We start from the raw sequence: 15,076 nt of genomic DNA, 5'->3' as shown, positions 1-15,076 counted from the left end.
CACAGTTGGTAAAGAATCCCCCTTGCTCAATGAGGGATGAGCAAGAGATGCTGGTTCAACCTCTGGGTCAGGAAGATCCCCTGGAGGAGGAAATGGCAATCCACTCCAGCATTCTTGCCCAGAGAATCCCATGGACATGGGAGCCGGGGGGGCTGTAGTTCATGGGGTCACAAAAGAGCTGGACACAACTGAGCATACACACACATGCATTCTTCTATTAGTTAATTCTTCTTTCCCTCCCACCCTACATCTGCTTCTCAGGAAACATCTGACTCCACTTTCAAAATTTATGAGACATTGACCACCCACTTCATATTCCTGGTCTGCCCCCTGGTCCAGGCCACCATCCTCTCCAACCTGCCCTAGCCCCTGAGCTGATCTCCTGGCTGTCAACTCTGTCCGCAAGGTCTGGTCTCTGCCCAGCTGCCATAGTGACTCTGTTACAGTATGTCACGTCATGTCGCCCCTCTGTTCAAACCTCTGCAACGATTCCCAGGGGGCTCCTGTCTAATGATGACCTGTGAGGCCCTCTGCGGAGGCCCTCCTCTGTGAACGCCAGGGGCATCCACCCTCATGGCTCCTCCAGGGAATGCTCCAGTGTGCTGCACCCTGAGGGCCTCTCTGCTGCCTGTTCCCTTTGGAATGCTCCCCCTCTGGACACTGCCCCTGCAGGCCCTCCCTTCCTTCAAGCCCTTGCTCAGAGGTCACCTCTCGATTTCCAATCACAACCAGCCTCCTTCTCCCCAGCCTGGCCCAGGTCTCCCTGACCGCTGCCCACCTCTACTTTCTGTCCTCCTTCCTTCCCCCCAGCTCCCTTCCTCCTTCTTTATCTCCTTCCACAGTACTTGTCACTTTATAACAAACCAGACAAATGAATCACTCATTCTGTCTGCGTTTTACTGCTCACTGTCTGTCTCCCTGCATACACAGCTCATAAACTCCACATGGACAGCAGTCTTTGCCTGTTTCATTTGTTAACACATCCCAAATGTCTCAGACAGGGGTTGGCATGTTGCAAGTGCTCAGTGCATATTTGTGGAAGGAAGGAACAAAATAAATAATCTGCAAGTGTATGTTGTACAGCACAGGGAACATAACCAGTATTTGATAACAACTTTAAATGGAGTACAACCTATAAAAACTTTGAATCACAATGTGTATGCCTAAAACTAATATAATATTGTAATCAACTATTGTTGTTCAGTCGTACAGTCGTGTCCGACTCTTTGCAACCCCACGGACTGCACAACCCCAGGCCTCCCTGTCCATCACTATCTCTCAGCGCTTGCTCAAACTCATGTCCCTTGAGTCAGTGATACCATCCAACCATCTCATCCTCTGTTATTCCCTTCTCCTCCTGCCCTCAATCTTTCCCAGCATCAGGGTCTTTTCTAATGAGTTGACTTCGCATCAGGTGGCCAAAGTATTGGAGCTTCAACTTCAGTGTCAGCTCTTCCAATGAATATGCAGGATTGATTTCCTTTAGGATTGACTGGTTTGATCTCCTTGAAGTCCAAGGGATTCTCAAGAGTCTTCTCCAACACCACAGTTCAAAAGCATCAATTCTTTGGTGTTCAGCCTTCTTCATTGGTCCAATTCTCACATCCATACATGACTATTGGAAAAACCACAGCTTCGACTATATGGACCTTTGTTGGTAAAGTAATGTCTCTGCTTGTTAATATGCTGTCTAGGTTTGTCATAGCTTTTCTTCCAAAGAGCAAGTACCTTTTAATTTCATGGCTGCAGTCACCATCTGCAGTGATTTTGGAGCCCAAGAAAATAGTCAACTATACCTCAGTAAAAAAAATTCACTGTGTTGTTTTGGAGTTAAGATTCATAAACTCTGAAAATATTGTTCACGTGAGCAGATCTGAATGTGGGCAGTCATAGTACATGGTTTTCAACTCCACTTCTAGGCAGAGAGAACACAGTAAGACGTTGGACTTGGCCCCAACTTCTGTGTGTCTGGAAATTCTTCTGGGGGAGGAAATAGAAGAGGAAAATGGAAGCATGCCACATGGTCCATGCATGGTCTAGTTACCTCTCCTGTAGTGACCTGGCTGGTCCCTTCTTTTTTTCTTTCTCTTTTTCTGTCTCTCTTCCTCCCTCCCTTCTTCCTTTTGAACTTGTCACTTTCCAAGTCTCACTTTCACAGTTATCTTCTGTCAACCAGGACAACTCACCTTCGACCCTCAGGACCAAGCATCTGAAGTAAAGCAGAGGCCCTGCCCAGAAGCCCAGCTTGGGAGGCTGGCTAACATTTAGCAGGCACTCACTGTGCACACACGTGTAGACACTTTACTTTCATTGAGTTGATTATAGACCATAAACCCTGTTTCACAGAAGAAGAAACCAGGGTGTGAAAAGGTTAAGTAAGTAGCCTGGAGGGTAAGTGGTGGTCGGGTAACTGAGGTGATTTTTCACTTGAGAGAATTTTGCAAAATGTTTGTATAGGTTTCCTATACAAACCAAAAGGAGGCACTAGGGTTTTGTTATTTGTGCGTCTCTGGAGGACAGGGAGACTAGATTATTCCATGCCTGAATAAAATATTTTACTGCAATAATACTTTCAATATTAAGGTAAGAATCTTTTAGGGCACAGTTAACATCATTAAGGCTTTCCTGGCAACTCTTAGGAGCTCTGTGCCAGGAGCTTCACGTGCGTCCTGACTCTCACATCAGTAAGCCTCCCAGGGAAGCGGTCTGGGCTCTGGTCATTATCTGCTGACCAGCACTCACTGCCCTCCATCCGGCTGCCCAGCGTGGGCTGGTGGCCCTCCCCAGAGCGGCTCAAATGGGGCTCTGCCCTTCCTCCTGTTCGAGGAGCACCAGCAAGTCCTAGTGTGTTCAGTAGGCTTCTGACCACCCCGGACCACAGTGACCCCTGCCCTCTGCATCCCACACACCACACACATGCACAGCAGGCGCCATACCACAAACCACACCACACACACACAGCACATACCGTATGACATAGCACACCACACACACACACACCCCCCTCATGTACCATATCACAAACCACACCACTCAAACATCACACACAGGCACACATAAACTTCACACATACAGTGCAAATACCACATACCACATCACACACACCACACATGCATACCACACACACTGCATTACCACATCACATATCACACCCCCCACACACACACCACATCTGCCATATCACCCCCCATACACACACAGCACGTACCACATCACATGCCACACCACACACACACCACATACAGACACACATCACTCCACGCACATCATACACCACACCACACACACTATATACTGTATCACACACCACACCATACACCTCATCATACACCACACCACACAAACACACTCCACAGCACACTCACACTTCACCCATACAGCACAAACACCAATACCACATCATACATACCACACACAGCACACACAGGACACACACACACCCCACACATACCCTCTACAAACCACACACACACATCTCACACATATAGCATACACATCACATACCACACCACACACACACACAGGCAAACCGACCGTCTATGCTTCTTATAAGCCACAAGCCCCCTGGAACCTGCTCCGGTGGACGCAGGTTTCCCCAGGCCTGCCCAGCACTCTGACCCGGGACAGACTCCCCCAGGACAAGAGAAACGGAACTCTGCCTGGAGCATCAGTACAGATGGGGGCTGAGAACCTTTCAGGCCCCTGGGGATGTGTGAGTCCTGATCTCAGGGGATGTGGCAGGCTCTCTGGAGGCTAGTCCCCTACCTGAGAAGCTGTGGCTGTGCCCTGCAGAGGAGGGGCTCAGTCACAGACCCCATCTGTGCCCTGAGCCTGGCCCCTCTCCACACTCCTCCTTCCAGCCAAGGCAGTGCTGCAGTCAGGGAGCTCGGGTGAAACAGCCCATGTGTGAGGAAAGTATCCCACAACAGGAACGCATGAACGTGGGAGTCCATTCTGTCTGCAAACATATCTCTTTCCCGATCACTTAACTGAAAGAGCTTTGGAAGAGCCACCAGCTCGACAGTCCTCACCCACCCATCTACCAGAACCTTCTCTTGAGCCTGCAGGTCTGGGCTCCAGGGCAGAAGGGATTAGCCAGGGTCTTGTCCAAATCCCCTTTCACGACTGAAACAGTTGAAAACGGTTCAATGACACCTGGGCCAGTTTAAGATCAAGTCACTCCTGGGAACTCCCTTTGCTGTCAACAGCCCACTTTTTCCAGGCTCCCCTGCTTGTGTGGGCAGGGACATTCTGCCTGAGGTTCCTTTCTAAAATACGGATGTGGCTCTCAGACCATTTGAATCCATTCAGTCTGATTTTTCCTCTCCTTGAATTAAAAAAAAAAAAATTTTTTTTTTTCTGACTAGAATATTTTGAAAAAAAAGAAAAGAAAAGGCACATAGGTTGGAGTGTCTGCTGTGCGCCTGCCTGCTTGCAGCATGGTCAATGAATCCCTCTTTATTTCTGCTACAAGCTGGGGCTTTGATCTCCCCAGTCTTGGGTCTGTGTATAGTACTGTACCAGGTAATGAAAGGACTTTTTCTTCTGTTTCCATTCTTTGTTTTCAAGGAACAACAGAGAGGGGGGCATTTCCAGACCAGCGAATACATTCCCAGAAGCAAGGGGCTGAGGAAGTGAACATGCGAGGACAGAGTTGAAGAAACTGCGTCTCTCTCTCTCTGAGATGCTTAGTTTCTTTTCTCCCCAGACAGTGACCTACCGAGCTCCTCACTACCCGGGCCATTCTCCGTCCTCAGAGACCTGCTTCCTGAAGAGCTGGACTTCGGGATTTTCTCAGGAGGGAGCCAGGTGGGATGAGACAGCCTTGGTTTGGCGAGGTGTGGGGTAGCGGGGAGAGGTGGATTCCTAGCACAGTTTGCAGGAATGAGGTCCCTCCAGCTAGCACTGTCCACGCCCTGCTCCTGGGGGCCTCAATTACTCAGCTTAACTCCTGGCTCACAGCCATCTGAAAATACCAGTTTTATCACACTAGTTAATTACTAATCCAGGGCCCTGACCTCCCTGCTTAGCGTGGCCACGAGGGAGAAGATGGGTGCCTTTAGACTAGACACGGCCTCCGGGAAGCCCGGGCAGCACTTCCGGCCCCGCCCCCAGGAATGCGCCGGAAGCCCCCATTTTCAGCTGGTCCTGCCCCCTCACAGATGTCACCTGCCTTGTAGTCTTCTCTGATGAGATAATCCAGGATGTAACGATGAGAGCTCCAGGACATAAAGGTGACACGGTAATTGCATTCAGACAGCAGAGTTACGCTCATGGAGAGCAGAAGTGAGGCCCAGAAAGGTTTTGGCAGCTGCCTGGGTCTCAAAGATCAGGAAGGAAGGTGGGCAAACACCTGGACTCGGGACCCTGACCTAATGGCTGGGCAGTGTCCGCTGAGGAGGGACAGGTGTCTCCGAACCTGCCATGTTTCACGACCTTCCCTGGGCCAGGTGAGCCCCTGCTCCTGTCTGCTGCCCAGGAGTGCCTGCTCAGGTGCAGCTGGAGTCTAGTCTTCCCAGAGAGTTGTAAGGGTATCTGTCAGGGACAGGCAGGCCCCTCTCCTGCCCAGGGAACCTCTGTGCTCTCTGCCTCTGTCATTCTTTTTCGCTTCTAGCCCCTCAGGATTATCATCCCGTCTCCCTTACACGCACACACCCTCCCCCACCCTATTATTCCTTAGCCTCCAGTGACGTAACCTCTCTTCCCTGGCATTCAGAACTGGCCACACATTGCCTCCTAGTTCTCACGGCCAGTGAAACCAGCGACAACGTCCAGTGGCTAGGACTCCACACCCCAATACAGGGGGCACAGGTTCAGCCCCTGGTCTGGGAACTAAGATTCCACATGCTGCAACTAAATAAACATTCTGGGGCTTCCCACATGACTCAGTGGTAAAGACTCTGCCTGCCAATGCAGAAGACACAGGTTTGATCCCTGAATGAGGAAGATCCCCTGGAGAAGGAAATGGCAACCCACTCCAGTATTCTTGCCTGGAGAATTCTATAGGCAGAGGAGCCTAGCAGGCTACAGTCCATGGGACCCCAAGAGTCAGACACGACTTAGCGACTAAACAAAAAAACAAACATTTCACTTTTTTTCAGACATCACATATTTGAGAAAAGTTTTTTGTGTTGTTGATCAATGTCTAATTAAGCTTCTCAAGGGACTATGCAATCTACAATACCTCTTTAACATTACAAAATCTAGGAGTAGAAAGTGAATATAATCATTGCAATTACTCTAATGTTCTCTTTACTTCAGGGTAAGAAAAAGTACCTTGCGTTTTTACAGTGCTTTATATTTTAAAAAATCTACATTCAGTTCACAATGTAATTGGATTGTCTCAGCAGTCTTTCCGGGGGGGGGGGGTGAGAATTATTATTTCTAGTTTACATTTTGAGGAAACCAAGCCTTATATAAACTAGATAATTTGTCTGGAGTTACAAATAACTAGTAGATTTTGATCTGACTTGAAGTCTTCTGACTTTTTCTACTGGCTTCCCCGGTGGCTCAGCGGTAAACAAGGTGCCTGCCTATGCAGGAGCTGCAGGGGATGAGGGTTCAATCCCTGGGTTGGGGAGATTCCCTGGAGGCGGGCATGGCAACCCACTCCAGTATTCTTGCCTGGAGAACCCCATGGACAGAGGAGCCTGGTGGCTACAATCCCTGGGGTCACAAAGAGTCGGACACAACTGAGATGACTTAGCATGTGTGAACAACTTTTTTCTACTGCATGTGTGCTCAGTGGCTTCAGTTGTATTCAACTCCAACTCTGATCCCCCGGACTGTCGCCTACCAGTCTTCTCTGTCCGTGGGATTTTCTCGGCAAGAATACTGGACTAGGTTGCCATTCCCTTCTCCAGGGGATCAAACTCATGTCTCCAGAATTGGCTGGTGAATTCTTTACCGCTGAACCACCTGGGAAGCCCATTGTTTGTGAGAACCTCTCCTGGCTCCCCTTCGCTCCTATGAGTCTCCTCTCCTTTACTTTATGGGTTAGTAGGTGGTTCCACATAGCTGTATATCCTAAATGACGATTCTTTGCTGCTCCTGAATAAACTTGTTTTGCTGGTAAAAATAACTGGCTGTTTTATTGTTATAGGTTAACATCTCCTAACCTGGTCCTTGATGACTTAGGAGAACTGCCCGGCTTTATCCCCAGGGCTACTAAGCTTACTTGAAGATTTTAGGCAAAACTGGAAGAAAAAAAAATGTCTTTTGATTGCATATGCTTCTTGTCTATAACTTTACAGCTAAATTCTGCACACTTTGCTACAGGAAACATTTATGTCATGTCCACCCTGCCTGAGCTGCCTCTCCTACCCCACCCACCTCCTCTCCCCCACCCCCTTCTCCCACTGCTCCCCCACCACCACACAAGCAGCAGCAGGCCTGCCCCTGAGTTTTTCTGTAACACTCTGTCAACTGAGGGTTTTTGGTTTTTTTAAATATTTCATTTATTTCTTGGCTGTGTTGGGTCTTTGTTGCTGCATGTGCAACAACAGATTTCTCTAGTTCCTGCAAGTTGGGGTCTACTCTCTAGCTGTGGAGTGTGGGCTTCTCACTGCGGTGTCTTCTCTTGTTTCAGACACAGGCTTTAGAGCACAGGCTTAGTAGTTGTGTGCACAGGCTTAGTTGCTCCGCAGCATACGGGATCTTCCTGGATCGGGGGTGGAACCCATGTCTCCTGAATGGCAGGTGGATTCTTTACAGCTGAGCCACCAAGAAAGCCCTCAACAGAGTTTTGGTCATTACCCAGCCTTCTATATGCCTTTGATATGCAAACTGCATTCACTAGGATTGTTTTTAAAAAGCTCAAATGCCCCCCTGCCTTGTTTTCCCACATAACAACCCCACAGTCACATCCATACAGGAAGAATTCCCCCGCCTTTCATCATAATTCCCTACATGGGTTTGTTCCTACACTTGCTTCGTTAGATGCAAATAATGAACACTGGTTTCTGCAGGCTCCCTCAATTTCTGACTTAGTTTTTCTAAAGGTCTGGAAAAGCAAATGCATCTGCATGCTGTCTGCCAGCAGGAGATTTAAGAGACATAGGTTCACTCCCTGGGTCAGGAAGATCAGGAAGATCCCCTGGAGGAAGGCATGACAACCCACTCCAGTATTCTTGCCTGGAGAACCCCACAGACAGGGGAGCCTGGTGGGCTACAAGTCCATAGGTTCACCAAGTGTCCGACATGACTAAAGTGACTTAGCATGCACACACACACTTATAAAGGGCACTTGGTGTCTACAAATAGCAGAGGCTTGGAAACCAAACAAGACTTAAAGCCATCGTGGTGCCACCAACTTCCCAGCTGTGGAGCTTTGAATAAGTTTCTCACCCTCCCTGGGCTTCCCAGGTAGCTCAGCTGGTAAAGAATCTGCCTGCAATGCAAGAAACCCAGGTTAGATTAGTGGGTTGGGAAGTTTCCCTGGAGAAGAGATAGGCTACCCACTCCAATATTCTTGGGCTTCCCTGGTGGCTCAGATGGCAAAGAATTTGCCTGCGATGCAGGAGACCTGGGTTTGATAGTGGGTTGGGAAGATTGCTGAACCTCAGTTTCTACCGCTGTGAATTGGGGCAATCACCCTCCCCTTGTGGAGCCCCAAGACTCCACGTGCTTCATGAGCCCAGCATACAGGGCTCCTGGGCCATCCTTCCCACCACACTAGCCTAAAGACTGAGGACACTGAAAAACCTGCAGTTTATTCATTGAATCATTTAATAGTTGTCACTATTAACATGACTAAAACCAGAACACAAGCCCACTCTGGACTTCATTTTATACAAAAGGGACGATTCAGAAAACTTTTGCTCTTAGAACAAGAGTCCAGGTGGATCCAATGCCAGAGTCTCCCCATGGTTAAATGGCAGGAGAGAAATCTGGAGGTTAATAAAACATCTGATGGGGTTCTCTGCAAGGTGCCAGGCTCTGCAGGCTGGGGGATGGCTCATGTTTCTGGCCTTCATGCTGAGAGGTGGGGCGACGGGAGCCCAGAGGCCTGGAAGGTTCTGGAACTGATTCCAGCACTGCCAGACTGAAACTTGCCCACACCAGCTTTACTTCTGCTGGGTTCTGTTGATTCAGGGAAGACATTGGTCCCCTGTGCTAAAGTCTGGTTTGTTGGGTTGGGGCAGCATGGCATTCCCAGGATTGTGAGTGGATAAACAATTTCACGGCACATGATGGGTCCCTCATGGTCTGGGCGCATCCCAGCTTCCCAATTTATACACACAGAACTTTTTCTCAGCACCTGTAAGTGATTTTTATCACCCATCAGATTATGCTGTTCACAGAAGCCATGACTTCTATGTCATGCAATTTGGGGCTGATTCATCAGAGCCCTTCTATCAATGACACGGGCGAGATGACTGGAAGGACACGCTCACGTGAGCCTGGGCAGTGTGGTGGCATTTATGACTGGGGGTTTATGGTCCTGGCTGTCCCCAAAGGGCACTGCTATCTGGTGGAGTCTGCAGCTGGGGCTTGGGGTGAAGGGAAGGATGGAGGAGGCTGTGCTGTGGCCCCAGGATAGATAGGGACTCCAGTGGTAGCAGTTCCTACCTTCATAGAAGCAATGTCCTCCACCCCTGCAGGAGCCCAGGGACGCCCTGCATGCTCTAAGTACAGGTGGCCTGACACTGATGCCCTGGTGAGAGCTGCTGCTGCTGCTGCTAAGTCACTTCAGTCGTGTCCGACTCTGTGTGACCCCATAGACGGCAGCCCACCAGGCTCCCCCGGCCATGGGATTCTCCAGGCAAGAACACTGGAGTGGGTTGCCATTTCCTTCTCCAGTGCATGAAAATGAAAAGTGAAAGTGAAGTCGCTCAGTCGTGTCCGACTTTTAGCGACCCCATGGACTGCAGCCTACCAAGCTCCTCCATCCATGGGATTTTCCAGGCAAGAGTACTGGAGTGAGGTGCCATTGCCTTCTCTGCCTGGTGAGAGCAGCCTTACAGAAAAATGAAATATGCGTTTGCTTCCAGGGGGCAGTGGAAGCTAACAGGGCACTGAGGTTGGAGGCACAGGGTTATCCCTGGTGAGATGCTCTAGCTTCCCACTCCATCTTCCCAGCAGGGACCCTTTCCTTTTATCAGTTTCCCACATTCGGCTATTTTTAAAAAAGACATGTTTCTTCAGCATCTTGATCAGACTATTACACCTAGCAATCGACAGCATAGGTCTAGTAGTCATATACAGATATGAGAATTGGGCTATAAAGAAGGCTGAGTGCTGAAGAATTGATACTTTTGAACTGTGGTGCTGGAAAAAACTCCTGAGAATCCCTTGAACAACGAGGAGATCAAACCAGTCAATCCTAAAAGAAATCAACCCTGAATATTCACTGGAAGGACTGTTGCTGAAGCTGAAGCACCAATACTTTGGCCACCTGATGGGAAGAGCTGACTCACTGGAAAAGACCCTGGTTCTGGGAAAGACTGGGGGCAGGAGGAGAAGGGGGTGACAGAGGATGAGATGGTTGGATGGCAAAACCATTCAATGGAGATAGTTTGAGCAAACGCAAGGAGATAGTGAAGGACAGGGAAGCCATGGGGTTGCAGTCCATGGGGTTGAAAAGAGTCAGACACAACTTAGCAACTGAACAACAGCAGCATGGGTACAAAAATAAATCTATGTTAAAGTTCTTTGTTGGAATCCTTTACACTTTCCACAGAACAGAAACCAAAATAACCTGTTATACAATTAGTCACAAAGACAGTCCTCAAGTTTTTGCCCATATGCATGTGTATTGTCTAAAACAGGTCTTCAGTGTAGCAGCTAGGCCCTGCCACCCCTGTGCTTGGCTGAGCTCACAAGTCTGTTGTAACCTGTAGCTTCTCTGTCATTTCTCTGACATTCCTCTCCTGCCAAGCTTTGTTTCCTGGAAGTAATTAAAACCTTCTGCCACTGCCACAGCTCCTGCTGCTGCTGGAACCACCACAACCACCTTGGTTTTGTGGTTTGGCAAAATATTGGCCTCCACCACCATAGGAGCCAGAACTTCTGCCTCCAAAGTTTCCTCCTTTCAGTTCAGTTCAGTCGCTCAGTCGTGTCCGACTCTTCGCGACCCCATGAATCACAGCACGCCAGGCCTCCCTGTCCATCATCAACTCCCAGAGTTCACCCAGACTCATGTCCATCGAGTCAGTGATGCCATCCAGCCATCTCATCCTCTGTTGTCCCCTTCTCCTTCTGCCCCCAATCCCTCCCAGCATCAGAGTCTTTTCCAATGAGTCAACTCTTCGCATGAGGTGGCCAAAGTACTGGAGTTTCAGCTTTAGCATCATTCCTTCCAAAGAACACCCAGGACTGATCTCCTATAGAATGTACTAGTTGGATCTCCTTGCAGTCCAAGGGACTCTCAAGAGTCTTCTTCAACACCACAGTTCAAAAGCATCTCAATTCTTCAGTGCTCAGCTTTCTTCACAGTCCAACTCTCACATCCATACGTGACTACTGGAAAAATCATAGCTTTGACTAGAGGGACTTTTGTTGGCAAAGTAATGTCTCTGCTTTTGAATATGCTTTCTAGGTTGGTCATAACTTTCCTTCCAAGGAGTAAGTGTCTTTTAATTTCATGGCTAAAGTCACCATCTGCAGTAATTTTGGAGCCCAAAAAAATAAAGTCAGCCACTGTTTCCCCATCTATTCCCCATGAAGTGATGAGACCAGATGCCATGATCTTCGTTTTCTGAATGTTGAGCTTTAAGCCAACTTTTTCACTCTCTGCTTTCACTTTCACCAAGAGGCTTTTTAGTTCCTCTTCACTTTCTGCCATAAGGGTGGTGTCATCTGCATATCTGAGGTTATTGACATTTCTCCTGGCAATCTTGATTCCAGCTTGTGCTTCTTCCAGCCCAGCGTTTCTCATGATGTACTCTGCATAGAAGTTAAATAAGCAGGGTGACAATATGCAGCCTTGACGTATTCTTTTTCCTATTTGGAACCAGTCTGTTGTTCCATGTCCAATTCTAACTGTTGCTTCCTGACCTGCATATAGGTTTCTCAAGAGGCAGGTCAGGTGGTCTGGTGTTCCCATCTCTTTCAGAATTTTCCACAGTTGATTGTGATCCACACAGTCAAAGGCTTTGGCATAGTCAATAAAGCAGAAATAGATGTTTTTCTGGAACTCTCTTGCTTTTTCAATGATCCAGCAGATGTAGGCAATTTGATCTCTGGTTCCTCTGCATTTTCTAAAACCAGCTTGAACATCTGGAAATTCACGGTTCACGTATTGCTGAAGCCTGGCTTGGAGAATTTTGAGCATTACTTTACTAGCATGTAAGATGAGTGCAATTGTGCAATAGTTTGAGCATTCTTTGGCATTGCCTTTCTTTGGGATTGGAATGAAAACTGACCTTTTCCAGTCCTGTGGCCACTGCTAAGTTTTCCAAATTTTCTGGCATATTGAGTGCAGCACTTTCACAGCATCATCTTTCAGGATTTGAAATAGCTCCACTGGAATTCCATCACTTCCACTAGCTTTGTTCATAGTGATGCTTTCTAAGGCCCACTTGACTTCACATTCCAGGATGTCTGGCTCTAGGTGAGTGATCACACCATCGTGATTATCTTGGTCGTGAAGATCTTTTTTGGACAGTTCTTCTGTGTATTCTTGCCACCTCCTCTTAATATCTTCTGCTTCTGTTAGGTCCATACCATTTCTGTCCTTTATTGAGCCCATATTTGCATGGAATGTTCCCTTGGTATCTCTAATTTTCTTGAAGAGATCTCTAGTCTTTCCCATGCTGTTGTTTTCCTCTATTTCTTTGCATTAATTGCTGAGGAAGGCTTTCTTATCTCTTCTTGCTATTCTTTGGAACTCTGCATTCAAATGCTTATATCTTTCGTTTTCTCCTTTGCTTTTCACTTCTCTTCTTTTCACAGCTATTTGTAAGGCCTCCCCAGACAGCCATTTTGCTTTTTTGCATTTCTTTTCCATGGGGATGGTCTTGATCCCTGTCTCCTGTACAACGTCAGGAACCTCTGTCCATAGTTCATCAGGCACTCTATCAATCAGATCTAGTCCCTTAAAATCTATTTCTCACTTCCACTGTATAATCATAAGGGATTTGATTTAGGTCATACCTGAATGGTCTAGTGGTTTTCCCTACTTTCTTCAATATAAGTCTGAATTTGGCAATAAGGAGTTCATGATCTGAGCCACATTCAGCTCCCAGTCTTGTTTTTGCTGACTGTATAGAGCTTCTCCATCTTTGGCTGCAAAGAATATAATCAATCTGATTTCGTTTTTGACCATCTGGTGATGTCCATGTGTAGAGTCTTCTCTTGTGTTGTTGGAAGAGGGTGTTTGCTATGACCAGTGCATTCTCTTGGCAAGACTCTATTAGCCTTTGCACTGCTTCATTCCATATTCCAAGGCCAAATTTGCCTGTTACTCCAGGTGTTTCTTGACTTCCTACCTCTGCATTGCTCCTTTCATGGGTCCAAAATTTGAAGATTGATTGTTGTAACTGCCAAAATCATTGTCGATTTACCATCTTCAAAAGTGCTTCCATCATTACCAAATCCATCACAGCCATCCCCACTGCCACCATACCCACCACCACCACTGTGGCGGCCACCAAAGCCACCTTGACTGCTGAAGTTTCCTCCACGACCACACCCACAATCACCACCGAAGTTTCCAGAACCACTTCAACCTCTTTGGCTGGATGAAGCACTGGCCATCTCTTGCTTGTGTGCTGTGTGCTCAGTCACTTCAGTCGTGTCCTACTCTGTGACCCCATGGACTGTAGCCCACCAGGCTCCTCTGTCCATGGGTTCTTCAGGCAAGGATCCTGGTGTGGGTTGCCATTTCCTTCTCCAGGGCATCTTCCCGACCCAGGGATTGAACCCTCATCTCTTACATCTCCTGCACTGCAGTAGATTCTTTACCCACTGAGCCACCTGGGAAGCCCATCTCTTGCTTAGATAGGGCCTTTCTTCCTGCACAGTTGTGGCCATTCACAGCGTGGTGTTTCTGAATGACAATCTTGTCTACAGAGTCATAGTCATCAAAGTTTATGAAAGTAAAGCCTCTCTTTTTGCCAGTCATGATGTCAGTCACTTCAATTTTCCCATTGGAGGAGGAAACGGCAACTCATTCTGGTATTCTTGTCTGGGAAATGCTGTGGATGAGGAGCCTTGGTGGGCTACAGTCCATGGGGTCGGAAAGAGTCAGACATGAATTAGCAACTAAAGAACAGCAAAAATTTTCCCATACTGTTCAAAATAATCTGTTAGGTAATGTTCTTCAGTGTCTTCTTTAATTCTACCAGCAAAAATCTTTTTCACAGTTAAGTAGGCACCAGGTCTTTGAGAATATTCTCATGAGGCGGCCACCTTTTGGTTCCACAGCTCTTCTGTCTACCTTGTATGGCCTTGCCTTTGTAGCCCGACCAACATCCTCCACACTGGCATGTGTGACAAACCCAAAGCCTCTGGAGAGCTTGGTGTTTGGATCCCTCATTTCCATACAGTCTGTGAGCATTCCCCACTGCCCAGAATGGCTCCTCAGACTCTCATCAGTGGTTTGAAAGCTGAGTCCTCTGATGAAGAGCTTCCGCAGTTGTTTGGGCTCTTTGGGAGACTCTGGCTTAGACGTCACTGCAGTGGAAGCGGGAGAAGGCAATGGCACCCCACTCCAGTACTCTTTCCTGGAGAATCCCAGGGATGGCGGGGCCTGGTGGGCTGCCGTCTATGGGGCTGCACAGAGTCGGACACGACTGAAGCGACTTAGCAGTAGCATCAGTAGCAGCAGTGGAGGCGGGAGACTTCCACGATGCTTACTCAATGGTGTCCATGGGCAGAGAGCCCACACTGGGCTTTTCAAGAAAGACCTTGGCCAGATTCCCTGGGAGGGTTGGAACAGCCCTCCCCACTACTACACACGCATGCGCGACTTCACTTTCTCTGAAGAAGTCTGTGACAGTGACTGCTGCTCTCGGTGGAGGTTTGCATCTTCTGGTCCCAGTAGGGAGAAACAGTGGGGGCCCTTCTTTATCTAGAAATTAAATTTCTTGCTCTTCTATGAATGTCTTAAAGATGAGGGAAAGAAGCCTCTCCA

The sequence above is a fragment of the Bubalus bubalis genome, chromosome 1 (assembly GCF_019923935.1).
Source record: "Bubalus bubalis isolate 160015118507 breed Murrah chromosome 1, NDDB_SH_1, whole genome shotgun sequence".
Lineage (NCBI taxonomy): Eukaryota > Metazoa > Chordata > Mammalia > Artiodactyla > Bovidae > Bubalus > Bubalus bubalis.
Note: the sequence above shows the minus strand (reverse complement) of the source record.